The sequence below is a fragment of the Oncorhynchus clarkii genome, chromosome 4 (assembly GCF_045791955.1).
Source record: "Oncorhynchus clarkii lewisi isolate Uvic-CL-2024 chromosome 4, UVic_Ocla_1.0, whole genome shotgun sequence".
Taxonomy (NCBI): domain Eukaryota; kingdom Metazoa; phylum Chordata; class Actinopteri; order Salmoniformes; family Salmonidae; genus Oncorhynchus; species Oncorhynchus clarkii.
The window spans coordinates 14311892-14330347 of NC_092150.1; positions in this window are offsets into that span (position 1 = coordinate 14311892).

Below are 18456 nucleotides of genomic sequence, written 5' to 3' on the forward strand. Positions count from 1 at the left end.
CATGTAGAGGTCTGTAATTTTTTTATCATAGGTACAATTCAACTGTGAGAGGCGGAATCTAAAATCCAGAAAATCACATTGTATGATTTTTAAGTAATGAATTTGCATTTTATTGCATGACATAAGTATTTGATACATCAGAAAAGCAGAACTTAATATTTGGTACAGAAACCTTTGTTTGCAATTACAGAGATCATAGTAGATCATAAGTAGTTCTTGACCAGGTTTGCACACACTGCAGCAGGGATTTTGGCCCACTCCATACAGACCTTCTCCAGATCCTTCAGGTTTTGGGGCTGTCGCTGCGCAATACAGACTTTCAGCTCCCTCCAGAGATTTTCTATTGGGGTCAGGTCTGGAGACTGGCTAGGCCACTCCAGGACCTTGAGATGCTTCTTACGGAGCCACTCCTTAGTTGCCCTGGCTTTGTGTTTCGGGTCGTTGTCATGCTGGAAGACCCAGGCACGACCCATCTTCAATGCTCTTACTGAGGGAAGGAGGTTGTTGGCAAAGATCTCGCGATACATGGCCCCATCCATCCTCCCCTCAATACGGTGCAGTCGTCCTGTCCCCTTTGCAGAAAAGCATCCCCAAAGAATGATGTTTCCACCTCCATGCTTCACGGTTGGGATGGTGTTCTTGGGGTTGTACTCATCCTTCTTCTTCCTCCAAACACGGAGAGTGGAGATTAGACCAAAAAGCTCTATTTTTGTCTCATCAGACCGCATGACCTTCTCCCATTCCTTCTCTGGATCATCCAGATGGTCATTGGCAAACTTCAGACGGGCCTGGACATGCGCTGGCTTGAACAGGGGGACCTTGCGTGCGCTGCAGGATTTTAATCGATGACAGCGTAGTGTGTTACTAATGGTTTTCTTTGAGACTGTGGTCCCAGCTCTCTTCAGGTCATTGACCAGGTCCCGTCGTGTAGTTCTGGGCTGATCCCTCACCTTCCTCATGATCATTGATGCCCCACAAGGTGAGATCTTGCATGGAGCCCCAGACCAAGGGTGATTGACCGTCATCTTGAACTTCTTCCATTTTCTAATAATTGCGCCAACAGTTGTTGCCTTCTCACCAAGCTGCTTGCCTATTGTCCTGTAGCCCATCCCAGCCTTGTGCAGGTCTACAATTGTATCCCTGATGTCCTTACACAGCTCTCTGGTCTTGGTCATTGTGGAGAGGTTGGAGTCTGTTTGATTGAGTGTGTGGACAGGTGTCTTTTATACAGGTAACGAGTTCAAACAGGTGCAGTTAATACAGGTAATGAGTGGAGAACAGGAGGGGTTCTTAAAGAAAAACTAACAGGTCTGTGAGAGCCAACATTCTTACTGGTTGGTAGGTGATCAAATACGTATGTCATGCAATAAAATGCAAATTCATTACCTAAAAATCATACAATATGATTTTCTGAATTTTTGTTTTAAATTCCGTCTCTCACAGTTGAACTGTACCTATGATAAAAATTACAGACCTCTACATGCTTTGTAAGTAGGAAAACCTGAAAATTCGGCAGTGTATCAAATAATTGTTCTCCCCACTGTATGTGAGGATGGCTGCATGGTCGTTCTTAAATAGACTTCTCTCTTATTCAGTACATTTAGTTTTTGCTTTCTTTTCTAAAGTCTACCAACCTTGCCAGAAGGCATGCCAGCTAAGATAGTTAGACAATCTACTCTAACTGCCCTGAAAATAGCTTCTTGGTAGCTAGTTGGGAGATTAGGAACCTATCTGCTCTAGCTAAAGACAATTCCATAACATTCCTTGGTGGCTAATAGAAGTACAGAGAAACAAACAAACAAAACATGTATTGGGGGACGTGCCCCCTCCCCTGTGCCCCCTATGGGCATGAAAATTCTAACACGATTAACTTCAGATTGATTAGTTCTAGACTAGTGAGTCCCAGACTAAGGTAAGTAAGGACAAACCAGATATTCATTGTGAAGGATGCTTCAAAGACCAGGGATGGGACACTAATACATAAGCATTGTATGGAGCAAGTCACTCAAAACCAAACAATGGACGGAGGTAAAAGAAAATGTTAAAAGAATTTCAGTGACTTTGAAAAAACCCTCTTGAAGCAAATTGTGTCAAACCAGCCAATTATTGAGAACAAACAGCATGATTCCTCAACAGAAACAAGAAAGAGAATGCCTGGATACCATTTCTGATGAATTCAACTCAAATGAAAAAGTAAACAAAAGGACGATACAACAACTTCAGGTAAGATACTGTATTTATTGTTGTCCCACTTTTACAAATCAGAGTCACTTTTAAATGTTAGTTTTCTTGTGTAACACAACACAGTGGGGCCTAAATGTATTTGTGTGACAGAAATGCAACACAAACAATATCATACATAATTATTAATATCATTTATATTTTGTCTTGTCTTTCTAATGTCCTGTGGAAAAACATAAAAACCTACTTAAAGAAGACAAATGCTGTTGCTGGTAGGGAGCATTTCAAGACGTGTGGAGGACCCCCAGTAAGACCACAGACAGATGAGCTGGGGGACTTTTAGCCGGGATCATTGATAGCCAGCAACCCCTGGAAGATATCCCAGATGAGGACCATTTGGACAGTTCAGATGGGGGACTGTTCCAATCCTCATTTGGTAGGACACATTCATTCAACATGTGTCATCCCTGGACTGCAGGGAATAAGTAATGTTGTTAGTTATCTCTTGCACTCCCTTAATAACAATTATGTAATGAACTCTTGAACTCTAAAGAGTTCTCTAATGCAGCAATGTAATAATTTTCTAGAGGCAACTGATCACCATAGCTTGGAGGGGAGAAGACAGGACGAAGGTCAGCCCGCTACATCTGCAGCAGACAGGAGGGAAGATTGTGTCACTGACCCGAGCCAGAGGATAAAGACAAAGAGGCTGAGCATGCATGACAAACTGGCCATGGAATTTCAGGAGCGGAAATCCTTCATGTTGAGTTGTCTATGAAGGAGGAGGAGAAACAGGAAGCAGCAGCAGTACCAATGTTCTTCTCAAACCAGCACCAGATTGGTGTCCCGATCTTTCCATTTGTGATTAAAACCCTTTTTGTTACCAATCCGCGGCTCTTGTTTGCCTCAATCACTATCTTTGTTGTGAGAAGTGCTGAATAGAAAAAACATCTCTTCAGGGTAGTCCATTTATGTCATAGTCTGCCTCAACCATGGGAACATCTGGGTCATCCTCATCTTCAATGCCAGGATCTGGGCAGCCATGCTGCTTGAGGTAATTGTGAATCACTGCGGTTGAAATTATGACAATGCAGCATCTTCTTGGTTGAAAGCGCAATGGATTTCTGAGACACTGGAAACAACCCTTCCAAACACTAAACATGCGCTCCACTACACCTCTAGTGTGGATATGAGCTTGGTTGTACCGTTGTTGCTCAGGTGCTATTGCATGAAGATAGGGGGTGAACAAGAAGTTGGTCGGTGCATAACCACTGTCACCAAGTATGATTCCACTATGTTGTCCTCCTTCAAGCCGAGCATCCAAAGATGAGTTGCACCTTTTCAACATGCAACAATGTTGGAGAACTGCAATTGGGAGTGCACACACGTTGTACATTTATTGAGAACCAGTTTTTATGTTTCCTGTACTCCTCAACGTCTGCTGTAGAGGGACACTTGATAGGAATATGACATCAATCTATACAGCTAATGACTCCAGGGAAGTTCCCATATTCATGGAACTCTACCTTGTAGTTGGCTTAGGCAGCGTCTTTCAGTTCACATACTGTACATCATTGCAGACATTGTGGACTATTCTGCATATAGTCGGTTCACTTACACCACACAAATCTCCTGTTTCATGATGGAAGGAGGGATGAGCCTTCACCTAAGAGAGTCAGATGAAAGCCTTGTCTCAAGGTGATAGGTACTTGTAGGGAAGGAGGGATGAGCCTTCCCCTAAGAGAGTCAGATGAAAGCCTTGTCTCAAGGTGATAGGTACTTGTAGGGAAGGAGGGATGATCCTTCCCCTAAGAGAGTCAGATGAAAGCCTTGGCTCAAGGTGACAGGTACTTGTAGGGAATGAGGGTTGAGCCTTCCCCTAAGAGAGTCAGATGAAAGCCTTGGCTCAAGGTGATAGGTACTTGTAGGGAAGGAGGGATGAGCCTTCCCCTAAGAGAGTCAGATGAAAGCCTTGGATCAAGGTGATAGGTACTTGTAGGGAAGGAGGGATGAGCCTTCCCCTAAGAGAGTCAGATGAAAGCCTTGTCTCAAAGTGATAGGTACTTGTAGGGAAGGAGGGATGAGCCTTCCCCTAAGAGAGTCAGATGAAAGCCTTGTCTCAAGGTGATAGGTACTTGTAGGGAAGGAGGGATGAGCCTTCCCCTAAGAGAGTCAGATGAAAGCCTTGTCTCAAGGTGATAGGTACTTGTAGGGAAGGAGGGATGAGCCTTCCCCTAAGAGAGTCAGATGAAAGCCTTGTCTCAAGGTGATAGGTACTTGTAGGGAAGGAGGGATGAGCCTTCCCCTAAGAGAGTCAGATGAAAGCTTTGTCTCAAGGTGATAGGTACTTGTGGGGAAGGATGGATGAGCCTTCCCCTAAGAAAGTCAGATGAAAGCCTTGTCTCAAGGTGATAGGTACTTGTAGGGAAGGAGGGATGAGCCTTCCCCTAAGAGAGTCAGATGAAAGCCTTGTCTCAAGGTGATAGGTACTTGTGGGGAAGAAGGGATGAGCCTTCCCCTAAGAGAGTCAGATGAAAGCCTTGTCTCAAGGTGATAGGTACTTGTAGGGAAGGAGGGATGAGCCTTCCCCTAAGAGAGTCAGATGAAAGCCTTGGCTCAAGCAAACCAATGATGTCAGCTGCATTTTTTTGTACGTAAGGAAACTGTTTAAATAAAAATCATTCAGTGGGTTGCTCCTGTCTATAACCGCTCTTCTGTCTGGCCTTGGTGGTGCTTTTTGATCATCAGTGAAATACCGTAGTCCAGGTAGTCAATGCCGAGGTCAACCTGGGGGCCAACATCCATTCATCTGAAGTTAAACCTGCCTCTGGACAGGTTTAATTGAAGCCTTCACTTAGATCTACATCTAATTGTCTTTCTGTAAATCACTTTTAAAATCTAGACCAGGGAAGGTCTGAGACTATTTTAAACCATGTCTGAGAAATACCATTTCATTTAGTCCAGTTTAAAAGTGCAATTTAGTCTAGGATCAGGCTTAATCTGTGTCCGCGAAACCGCCCCCAAATATATAGATGTGCCATCCAGGAGCAGCTCTATGTTCTGTTTGTCTTAGCTAACCTCTACTCTATGGTCTGGTAGTCTGACACAGGATGTAGTTCCCCGGCTTTCCCCCGGTTGGATTGACCATAATACTTATTGATTGTCCGGGATGGCTCAGTGTGGCAAGACAACCCCCCCACACACACACACACGCACACACACAATTGACCCAGCGTCATCTGGGTTTGGCCGATGTTGGCGGTCATTGTAAATTAGAATTTGTTCTTAACTGACTTGCCTAGTTAAATAAAGGTTAAATAAAAATACAAAAATATGCTGTTTTTGTCTTCATAGTGAAGGTAACAGCAACAAATCCTGGTATATTTTGCTAAATGCCTATAATTGTAGCTTATTATGATCATAAATTGTGTTGGTATTTTTTAGTCCTTTTATTGGTCAATAATTTCTGCCAATGGACTATTTTTGTCCTTGTTGATGTGAGTCTCAATGTGCTAACGGCCAGTGTCGGAATGTAGCCATTCTATTTGCATTCCTGTCTCTCATCACAAGAGTCAAACTATAACGATGGCCAAGCACTTGCCTAATGCCTGAGGGAAACTGTAGTTCCAGAGTTCCACAGTTTTCATAATAAGACAGCAAACATATTGCTATAGCAAGTCCATCTAACTGAATCATCTAACTGAATCAAGGCCCAACTTATTTGTCATACATTGGTATTTCTCTCTCCGTGTTGTGAGAGGTAGTATGGCTGGGCTAGCCTGGTCCCATATCTGTTTTTGCTGTCTTGCAAACACCTACTGTATGATAATTACTCAGCTCATTGGTAAGGCAGAAAGAGAGAGGGTCTCTCTAGCTACGTTCGGTGGGCAGTACACAGCTGGGAAACAGATCACTGAGGTTTGTCTTTTACCAGGGGCAGCAGCTGTCTAATAACGATAATCGGCATCGTCATCAACAGCCCTCTCCTCAGCTCAGGTCACTACTCTGCTAATTGAGGCCTATAGACGGAGGGGAGACACATACAATGTAAATACAATTAATGTACAGCACTTTGTGACATCGGCTGATGTAAAAAGGGCTTTATAAAGTTGATTGATTAACAGTTGATTGATTAATTTATTGAATTAATGATCATGAAACACAGGAAACCTGAGCCTTTAGTTGGAACCACCATTTCATTGCCGGTACCTGATACCAGTGTCTGCCTCAAACAAGCTCCTGTTATGTGCACTTGAACTGTTTTTTCAGGGTACTCTTCAACCTTTCATGAGGCTTTTGTCGTTTTTTGCAGGTTTAACCTTGTCAGCTCAACAGACCGATGCGCTTTCGCTCAGTCTTTTGAAAATGTTGTTCCCCAACATGGCGAAAGGAGATAGGTGTGCAAAGAGCCTAGTAAGACCCGGACGGATGCCTTTGTGCCTGACACTATGATTACCCAGAAAGCCTCTGGAATTCTTTCCCCTCATTAGGGATACTGATATAGTAAAAGACGACAACAAATTAGTTAACTCCCCCCTATAACAGTTATGTATCACGTTTTAAGGAAGACCCAGATGCAGACAGTGTCGAAGTCACAAAAGTTTATTACTAGAACAGGGGGCAGGCAGAACGACAGGTCAAGGGCAAGCAGAGGTCAGTAATCCAGATCAGTCCAAAAGGTACAGAACGGCAGGCAGTCTCAGGGCCAGGGCAGGCAGAGGTCAATAATCCAGTGTGGTGTGACAAGCAGGCAGAATGGTCAAAACCGGGAAAACAGGAACTAGAAACAGACACGTACAAGGGGGAAAATGCTGGTAGGCTTGACAAGCAAAACTTACTGGCAACAGACAAACAGAGAACACAGGTATAAATACACATGGGGTAATGGGGAAGATAGGCGACACCTGGAGGGGGGTGGAGACAAGCACAAAGACAGGTGAAACAGATCAGGGTGTGACATTATGGATAACATTTTCCCCAGACAAAGACTTAAAGATAGTAGCCAAAACATTTTGGCAAGGGAAATGGATTTCATTAAAGAGACAGAGATTTTTTTTTTTATAAGAATGGCCAATCCATAACCCTCAATATTAATATTGAGTATTAGTCCAAAGTAGTAGTCCAAATAGTCCAAAATGTCCCCAGAGATCCAAGTTTCAGTCAATACCAGAATGTCTGGATTCTGTTGCATAGCCCAGATCTACATGTAATCCAGTTTAGGAAGTAGGCTCCTAATGTTCAGATGCATCAAACCAATTCCTTTACGATTTTTAAAGTCACACGTAGTATCCAACTCAAACAAGCTACGTTCAATAGTTGGTTGCAGGCCCTGTCTGGTGGTTGATATTGATATTATAAGGTGTCAGGGGAAGGCCCCAAAAATGGTCAAAGACTCCAGTCAGCCCTGTCATAGACTGTTCTCTCTGCTACTGCACAGCTCCTTAAGAGCTTCTACCCACAAGCCATAAGACTGCTGAACAAGTAATCAAATGGCCACCTGGTCTATTTACATTGCTGCTACTCGCTGTTTATTATCTATGCGTAGTCACTTTACCCCACCCTACATGTACAAATTACCTCGACTAACCTGTACCCCTGCACATTGACTCGGTACCAGACCAGCTGTATATAGCCTTGCTATTGTTATTTTATCGTGTAACTTTTTGTTTAATTTTTTACTTATGTTTATTTAGCAAATATTTTCTTAACTCTATTTCTTGAACTGCATTGTTGGTTAAGGGCTTGTAAGTAAGCATTTCACAGTAAGTTACATGTCATATTCGGCGCATGTGACATAACATTTGATTTGATTTGAGATTGCACAGAACTGCACTATTTGGTTTATCCCTATTAGTAATAAAGGAAGGAGTAGAGATTGGAATTACCTTTCCAAGGTTAGCACCATAGGCCATGAGGCCGCAGCCAATGCCAATATGAGGAACTCTCAGAGTAACCAATGATGGAATGTTATAAATTGACTTACATGGGCTTTGGTTGCTATTGTGCAACAGCCCAAACCCTCTACGTGATTTGAAAACCGAGGAGGTGTTCAAGTTTAGGAAATTCAAACTAAAAAGCACTGGGTGAGCAGACCACAGTTGGATTCTCTTTTGAGCTAACAATAGCAGATCTAAGAGTGGAGTACAAACTAATGGGTACGGAGATTATAACTGACAACACCCCTGTCCACATAGGGAACATTACAACAATCATTTTCATTTAACCAGGCAAGTCAGTTAAGAACAAATTCTTATTTACAATGACGGCCTACCTCGGCCAAACCCTAACCCGGATGAAGCTGGGCCAATTGTGCGTCGCCCTATGGGACTCCCAATCACGGCTGGTTGTTATACAGCCTGGAATCAAACCAGGGTCTGTAGTCATGCCTCCAGCACTGAGATGCGGTGCCTTAGACCGCTGCGCCATTCAGGAGCGAATTGATGCTGGGATGGGAGGTATCACCTGAGTGGGGCTTGGTCTTTCTCTGAGTTAATATCTTAACACGGCCTTGAAATGTGAAGAGAGGGTCCAGGTATTAACTTTGCTGTCTGTCTCTCCGACATTTGCAACATTGTTTCCATATTGAAATTCAATCTCCAGTCTGTCCCATAGTAATGAACGTGTCGGGAGTTGGGGCCAGACAGACAGGCTGAAAACATTTTCTCAGACAGTCGAAATCATGAATCAGCATAATTTTTATGGATATAAACAAAGAATTGTCAAAAGAAAAACACAAAATGCAGCTAGCGTGTTATTCCAGCTTCAGTTTGAAGTGATTGTGTTAGCTGTGTAGTTGGCAAGATTCTCTGAACAGTGTCCTGGCAAGAGAGCAAATGTTTTATGCCAGGTGAAATCGCACATCATTATCTCATTGTTATGAATTTATCCCCCCAAAAATCACTAGAAAACAGCTTAAACAAACTAAAATGCAGCTTTTTTTCTGTTATTCTGGCTGCACTGTTTAAAATAACTGTGACTCGGTCTATAAAAAAGTGGTCAGATGAAGCAGATGCTAAACTACAGGACTGCTTTGCTAGCACAGAGTGGAATATGTTCCGGGATTCTTCCGATGGCATTGAGGAGTACACCACATCAGTCATTGGTTTTATCAATAAGTGCATCGAGAACACCCTCAAAGCTCATCACTAATCTAATGACCCTGGGACTAAACGTCTCCCAGGACAACAACCTCTCCCTCAACGGGATCAAGACAAAGGAGATGATTGTGGACTACAGGGAAAGGAGGACTGAAGACACACCCATTCTCATCGACGGGGCTGCAGTGGAGCAGGTTGAGAGCTTCAAGTTCCTTGATGTCCACATCACCAACAAACTAACATGGTCCAAGCACACCAAGACAGTCGTGAAGAGGGCACGACAAAACCTATTCACCCTCAGGAGACTGAAAAGATTTGGCATGGGTTCTCAGATCCTCAAAAGGTTTTACAGCTGGTTGCATCACTGTCTGGTATGGCAACTGCTCGGCCTCCGACCGCAAGGCACTACAGAGGGTAGTGCGAACGGCCCAGCACATCACTTGGGCCAAGCTTCCTGGCATCCAGGACCTCGATACCAGGTGGTGTCAGAGGAAGGCCCTAAAAATTGTCAAAGACTTCAGCCACCATAGTAATGGACTGTTCTCTCTGCTACCGCACGGAAAACAGTGCCAGAGCGCCAAGTCTAGGTCCAAGAGGCTCCTATATAGCTTCTACCCCCAAGCCATAAGACTCCTGAACAGCTAATCATTGCTTTTGTGAAATAGCATAGTTACAAATAGAAATCAAACTGGATGGACATCAGAAATAGAGGAAGGACTAAGAACAAACAAGATAGAACTATTGTAAAGTAGACTGTGTCTGTAAAATGTGTATAAGATGTATAAATTGAAGGTAAAAGCAGAAGTGTTTATTAGTTTACTCCAATTGGGGGATCGGTGGAAGGGTTTGCGGGGAATAATAATAAAGGTATATTCTTTAAAAAAGGATGTATGTCTATATAGGTATGTGTATGTACATATATATGTGTATATGTATGTATGCGTGTATGGATATATATATTTACCCCAAAAATATGAGGGATTGGAAATGATGCAGACAATTACATTGGAAGCAACATTCTTTCTGCAATATTAAGCTGATCCACCCTCTTTAATGTATTTTAATTTTTAAAATGTAACAGATTACAATCAGAAAGTAACCTACCCAACCCTGTCGTCATGAGTGGCCAAATGATCAGGAGATGCCTACTTGATCAAAGGAGGCCTATCAAGAACCCTCCTTTAGTAATTTGTTGTAACGATTTGCATGATCATCTCCTGATGAGGCCTGAAGTAAGCTTTCGAGTGATGGTATTTTATTTGGCAGACCCCATCTGTAGATCAAAGGAGACTGGTGGCACCTTAATCGGGGAGGACGGGGTCGTGGAATTGGCTGGAGCGGAATGAGTGTAATAGTATCAAATACATCAAACACATGGTTTCCATGTCATTCCATTCGCGCCGTTCCAGACATTATCATGAGCCATCCTCCCCTCAGCAGCCTCCACTGCTGTACATGGTTTCATCTCTCTCTCTAACAATTCAATTCAAAGGGCTTTATTAGCATGGGAAACATATATTTACATTGCCTAAACAAGTTAAATAGATAATAAACTAAAGTGAAATAAACAATCAACAATGAACAGTAAACATAATACTCACAAGCTTCATAGGAATAGACACATTTCAATGTCATATTATGGCTATGTACAGTGTTATAATAATGTGCTAATAGTTTAAGTACAAAAAGTCAAATAAATAAACATAAATATGGGTTGTATTTACAATGGTGTTTGTTCTTCACTGGTGCCTTTTTCTTGTGGCAATAGACCACAAATCTTGCTGCTGTGATGGCACACTGTGGAATTTCACCCAGTAGATATTGGAGTTTATCAAAATTGGATTTGTTTTGGAATTCTTTGTGGATCTGTGTAATCTGAGGGAAATATGTGTCTCTAATATGGTCATACATTTGGCAGGAGGTTAGGAAGTGCAGCTCACTTTCCACCTCATTTTGTGGGCAGTGAGCACATATCCTGTCTTCTCTTGAGAGCCAGGTGTGCCTACATAGGCCTCTCTCAATAGCAAGGCTATGCTCTCTGAGACTGTACATAGTCAAAGCTTTCCTTAATTTGGGGTCAGTCACAGTGGTCAGGTATTCTGCCACTGTGTACTCTCTGTTTAGCGCCAAATAGCATTCCAATTTGCTCTGCTTTTTGGTAAATTCTTTCCAATGTGTGAAGTAATTATTTTGTTGTTTTCTCATTATTTGGTTGGGTCTAATTACAGTTGAAGTCAGATGTTTACATACACTTAGGTTGGAGTCATTGAAACTTGTTTTCAACCACTCCACACATTTCTTGTTAACAAACTATAGTTTTGGCAAGTCGGTTAGGACATCTACTGTGTGCATGACACAAGTCATTTTTCCAACAATTGTTTACAGACAGATTATTTCACTTATAATTCACTGTATCACAATTCCAGTGGGTACATACACTAAGTTTACATACACTAAGTTGACTGTGCCTTTAAACAGCTTGGAAAATTCCAGAAAAGGGTGTCATGGCTTTAGAATCTTCTGATAGGCTAGTTGACATCATTTGAGTCAATTGGCGGTGTACCTATGGATGTATTTCAAGGCCTACCTTCAAACTCAGTGCCTATTTGCTTGACATCATGGGAAAATCAAAGGAAATCAGCCAAGACCTCAGAAAAACAATTGTAGACCTCCACAAGTCTGGTTCTTCCTTGGGATGAACAATTTCCAAACGCCTGAAGGTACCACTTTCATCTGTACAAACAACAGTACGCAAATATAAACACCATGGGATCACGCAGCAGTCATATCGCTCAGGAAGGAGATGCATTCTGTCTCCTAGAGATGAATGTACATACTGGTGTGAAAAGTGCATATCAATCCCAGAACAACTGATGCTGGAGATAACAGGAACAAAATTATCTATATCCACAGTAAAACGAGTTCTATATCGACATAACCTGAAAGGCCACTCAGCAAGGAAGAAGCCACTGCTCCAAAACCACCATAAAAAAGCCAGACTACGGTTTACAACAGCACATGGGGACAAAGATCATACTTCACAAAATAGATGGCATCATGGGAAGGAAAATTATGAGGACATATTGAAACAACATCTCAAGACATCAGTCAGGTAGTTAAAGCTTGGTCGCGGGAAGTTAAAGCTTGGTCATCCCCGAGCTGACAAGGTACAATTCTGTCGTTCTGCCCCTGAACAAGGCAGTTAACCCACTGTTCCTAGGCCGTCATTGAAAATTAGAATTAGTTCTTAACTGACCTACCTAGTTAAATAAAGGTAAAATAAAAAATGTAAAAATGGGTTTTCCAAATGGACAATGACCCCTAGCATACTTGCAAAGTTGTGTCAAAATGGCTTAAGGATAACAAAGTCAAGTTTCGGAATGGCCATCACAAAGCCCTGACCTCAATCCCATAAAATATTTGTGGGCAGAACTGAAAAATCGTGTGTGAGCAAGGAGTCCTACAAACCTGACTCATTTACACCAGCTCTGTCAGGAGGAATGGGACAAAATTCACCCAACTTATTGTCAGAAGCTTGTGGAAGGCTACCCGAAACTTTGACCCAAGTTAAACAATTTCAAGGCAATGCTACCAAATACTAATTGAGTATCGCTGCATGTACCAGTGTCACTGCGTGTACCAGTGATTTATTAGGTCTTCTACATCCACACCCTTCATCACTGGTACATCAAAGTACTGTTTGATTCACAACTGCCATCTAATGATGAGGGGTTCGATCATATATCAACCAGGGCGGACTTTTCCAAAAATACAAAGATCATCTTTAGCATTAAGATCAATGTGTGTCCATAGCCTACCAATAGACTCAACCCAAAATCAATGATCTTAGTGCTGACGATGATATTTATGTTTTGGGGAATACACACCAGGTCTCTACTGTGGCTTGAAACTCATAGACACAATTTGTGAGGATCACATCATTGATTTGTCCTAGAGGGGAATTGTGTATTTTCAAACCTTGCCAAAGCTCAAAAAGGATATGAATATGTCCTGTGAGACAAGGGAACCACAGTGACAACGTGATATTGGGGTACCGTATCCTGGCTTGTGTCGGTGGGAGTGGTGTCAGTGGAGTCAGGAGGTGGGCATTTAGCCATTTAAAGGACAGTGTAACTCTATGAGATACCATGGTGAAACCAAACCCTCCTCTCTCAGTGGTGGGCGGCTGTCTCATTGGACTCACCGTCCGAAACACCAGCTTGACTGTGTGTGTGTGTGTGTGTGGGTGTGTCTGTGTGTGTCTGTCTGTCTGTGCGTGTGTGTGTGTGTATGTCTGTGTGTGCTTGTGTGTGAATGCACGTGCGCGCCTGTGTGTGTTCTCTAGGCCCTGGGGTGTCATGTGCCACACCCACTGTAAACACCTTCTTTGAAGAGGAGCGTTATGACAGCATACCTTTTGTAGCAGCAGCCCACCCAGACGTGATCTTCAGAGGCTGCTACTGTCTCTGTGTGTGTGTGTGTGTGTGTGTGTGTGTGTGTGTGTGTGTGTGTGTGTGTGTGTGTGTGTGTGTGTGTGTGTGTGTGTGTGTGTGTGTGTGTGTGTGTGTGTGCGCTTGCAGTTAATGACATGGTAATATGACAACATTCTGAACATTAACTCATAAACACTCAGAACTCATTCCCTACCAGCCCTAAAGTTCTCTGTGTGACTGACTGCATCGTCAGTCCTAATGAGGGTCATATTACCCCACAGCTCAGGGACATGGTCATGTAACTGTGTGTATGTGTGTGTGTGTGTGTGTGTGTGTGTGTGTGTGTGTGTGTGTGTGTGTGTGTGTGTGTGTGTGTGTGTGTGTGTGTGTGTGTGTGTGTGTGTGTGTGTGTGTGTGTGTGTGTGTGTGTGTGTGTGTGTGTGTGTTTGATGATAATGATGAGCTCCCTGTCTGGTCCTACCTTGCTAACCCCTTTAGCCAGATAATCAGCTCTGATGGAACAGAACAGAAGATGTACTCTACCTGTTATTCTTCTCCCACTTGGTTTTTATTGATCAAGTCTATTTGAAGATGAAGATTTGAAGATGAAATGGCTTATTACAATACCCCAATAATCTATCTGTCAGTTGGATAACAGGCCATGTTTCAGAAATGTTGTGAATCCATGATCAAAACAGGAACATCTAACCATTGTCACATACTATTATTGACACAAATACCCATTTTCCATCTAGTGATACAACCCTATTCTATACCACATTCCTGATACAAATATGTTGTTCATTTGCAGCTTCAACTTTACACCAATGAAGTCCCACCTGGCCGGCAGAGTTCCCAACCCCAACAGTGGTGGCCCTCGTCAGGCAGAGTCTCTAACAGTGGTGGCCCTGTTCTCATCAGGCCCTGGGTGAGCAGACAGACAGACAGACAGACAGACAGACAGACAGACAGACAGACAGACAGGCAGGCAGGCAGACAGACAGGCAGGCAGGCAGACAGGCAGGCAGGCAGGCAGGCAGGCAGGCAGGCAGACAGACAGACAGACCTCAGCTAAGAATATTTACCCAAGACGCTCTGGTGTTTGATCCTCCTGTGTCACTCCTCATCCTCGTCAGGGCTCTGATGGGGAAACACAGAGAGCAGAGGGACGCACCAGCCGGAGTGACAAGACAAGAGGACACTTAAAACGGCCCAGTGGCACCCGGTGCCTCGTCTGGCCGACGAGGCCGGCAGGTGAGAACAGCACTACAAGGACACAAACCCATAACCCCAAACCCCTATAGCCAAATATAGTCTAAGAGACATACATATTTGGTTTGGGCAAGCCTGGCGGCTACTAACGATATGCGTGGTAGTGGGTGATAGTGGCAGTTACTGAGGTGGTAGTGGCAGTTACTGTCCCCTTTTTGTCTCTCTCCTTGCTTTATTTTTCTGTCCTTGTGGTCCACTCCACTTTGCTACATTTTTGAAAATAGTGAAGTCATCCAATAGGTTGGTTTTCGGTGCCAAGACAATCGCCTCTCTGTACCAACACATACTGTAAATGGGTTCAATTTGACACAATGTTATTGTTCTTTGTCAATATTGTGAAAGAGAGGCTCATGGGATAACCTCTTTACTTTTCCTGAAGACATTCATTCTGTCCACGGTATCCCATCAGAGTCAGTTACATATGTTGGATCTTAATTTGAACTAGTTTGCTACAGCAGGGTATGAATCCTGCAGCAATAAGTTATGTGAATTATTATGTGGATTATCAAGTAAAATCAAGTTTGACATTTCGAAATGGAAATTATAATTACAAGCCTTTTTAAACCTCCAAATTCACTACTGCATTGCAACTGGGTAATCAATGTAAGATTCTACATCTATGATAATCATGTAGTGTACTGTGGCTTGCGAAAGTATTCACCCCCCTTGGCATTTTTCCTATTTTGTTGTCCTACAACCTGGAATTAAAATATATTTTTGGGGGGGGGTTGTATCATTTGATTTACACAACATTCCCATCACTTTGAAGATGCAAAATCTTTTTTATTGTGAAATAAACAAAAAATAAGACAAAAAACAGAAAACTTGACCGTGCGTAACTATTCACCCCCCCAAAGTCAATACTTTGTAGAGCCACCTTTTGCAGCAATTACAGCTGCAAGTCTCTTGGGGTATGTCTCTATAAACTTGGCAAATCTAGCCACTGGGATTTTTGCCCATTCTTCAAGGCAAAACTGCTACAGCTCCTTCAAGTTGGATGGGTTCCACTGGTGTACAGCAATCTTTAAGTTATACCACAAATTCTCAATTGGATTGAGGTCTGGGCTTTGACTAGGCCATTCCAAGACATTTAAATGTTTCCCCTTCAACCACTCGAGTGTTGCTTCAGCAGTATGCTTACGGTGATGGTCCTGCTGGAAGTGAGTCTCAAATCTCTGAAACAGGTTTCCCTCAAGAATTTCCCTGTATTTAGCGCCATCCATCATTCCTTCAAATCTGACCAGTTTCCCAGTCCCTGCCGATGAAAAACATACCCACAGCATGATGCTGCCACCACCATGCTTCACTGTGGGGATGTTGTTCTCTGGGTGATGAGAGGTGTTGGGTTTGCGCCAGACATGGCGTTTTCCTTGATGGCCAAAAACCTCCATTTTAGTCTCATCTAACCAGAGTACCTTCTTCCATATGTTAGGGGAGTGCCCCACATGCCTTTTGGCGAACACCAAATATGTTTTCTTATTGTTTTCTTTAAGCAATGGCTTTTTATCTGGCCAGTCTTCCGTAAAGCCCAGCTCTGTGGAGTGTACGGCTTCAAGTGGTCCTATGCACAGGTACTCCAATATCCGCTGTGGAGCTTTGCAGCTCCTTCAAGGTTACCTTTGGTCTCTTTGTTGCCTCTCTGATGAATGCCCTCCTTGCCTGGTCTGTGAGTTTTGGTGGGCGGCCCTCTCTTGGTAGGCTTGTTGTGGTGCCATATTCATTAAATTTTTTAATAATGGATTTAATGGCGCTCCGTGGGATGTTCAAAGTTTCAAATATTTTTTCAGAACCCAACCCTGATCTGTACTTCTCCACAACTTTGACCTTGACCTGTTTGGAGAGCTCCTTGGTCTTCGTGATGCCGCTTGCTTGGTGGTGCCCCTTGCTTAGTGATATTGCAGACTCTGGGGGCCTTTCAGAGAGATCATGTGACAGATCATGTGACACTTCGATTGCACACAGATGGACTTTATTTACCTAATTATGTGACTTCTGAAGGTAATTGGTTGCACCAGATCTTATTTAGGGGCTTCAAAGCAAAGGGGGTGAATACATATGCACGCACCACTTTTCCATTCATTTCACTTCACCAATTTGGACTATTTTGTGTATGTCCATTACATGAAATCCCCCAAAAAATCAATTTAAATTACAGGTTGTAAAGCAACAAAATAGAAAAAATGCCAAGGGGGGTGAATACTTTTTAATTAAAAAAAGTATATAATTTTACCTTTGTTTAACTAGGCAAGTCAGTTAAGAACCTGTTCTTATTTTCAATGACGGCCTAGGAACAGTGGGTTAGCTGCCTTGTTCAGAGGCAGAACGAAAGGTTTTTACCTTGTCAGCTCAGGGATTCAATCTTGCAACCTTTCGGTTACTAGTCCAACACTCTAACCACTAGGCTACCTGCCGTGCAAGGCACTGTAGGTGCAAGGCACTGTAGGTACTGTATTGACACAGAATTGTGAACATGTTACATCACTTGGCTACAACCTAACAGCACTGCCAGTGTGCTAATGTGCTGGTAATGAAGAAAGGAGAGTTGGTGAAGGAGGTATGTGGTGTTGATTATTCTCGATTGTAGCAATTAGCGTTGGTAGAAAACACCTCCTCCCTTGGCCTATGTAGAGGTATGTGTGGAGACAGCAGGGCTGTATACAGTATGTGTTGGTAGTTCAGTGAAGATTTTGAGGGCAACAACCTCAATGATCTGGTTTAAAAAGCAAGCAGTTGGTGTGTGTGTCTTCCACATTAAGATGATCATTTGGTTATGCACTTCACATGTTGTAGTTTGTTATGCACTTCACATGTTGTAGTTTGTTATGCACTCACATGTTGTAGTTTGTTATGCACTTCACATATTGTAGTTTGTTATGCACTCACATGTTGTAGTTTGTTATGCACTTCACATGTTGTAGTTTGTTATGCACTTCACATTTTGTAGTTTGTTATGCACTTCACATGTTGTAGTTTGTTATGCACTTCACATGTTGTAGTTTGTTATGCACTCACATGTTGTAGTTTGTTATGCATGTCACATGTTGTAGTTTGTTATGCATGTCACATGTTGTAGTTTATTATGCATGTCACATGTTGTAGTTGTTATGCATGTCGCATGTTGTAGTTTATTATGCATGTCACATGTTGTAGTTGGTTATGAACATCACATGTTGTAGTTTGTTATGCATGTCACATGTAGTTTATTATGCATGTCACATGTTGTAGTTTGTTATGCACTTCACATGTTGTAGTTTGTTATGCACTTCACATGTTGTAGTTTGTTATGCACTCACATGTTGTAGTTTGTTATGCATGTCACATGTTGTAGTTTGTTATGCATGTCACATGTTGTAGTTTATTATGCATGTCACATGTTGTAGTTGTTATGCATGTCGCATGTTGTAGTTTATTATGCATGTCACATGTTGTAGTTGGTTATGAACATCACATGTTGTAGTTTGTTATGCATGTCA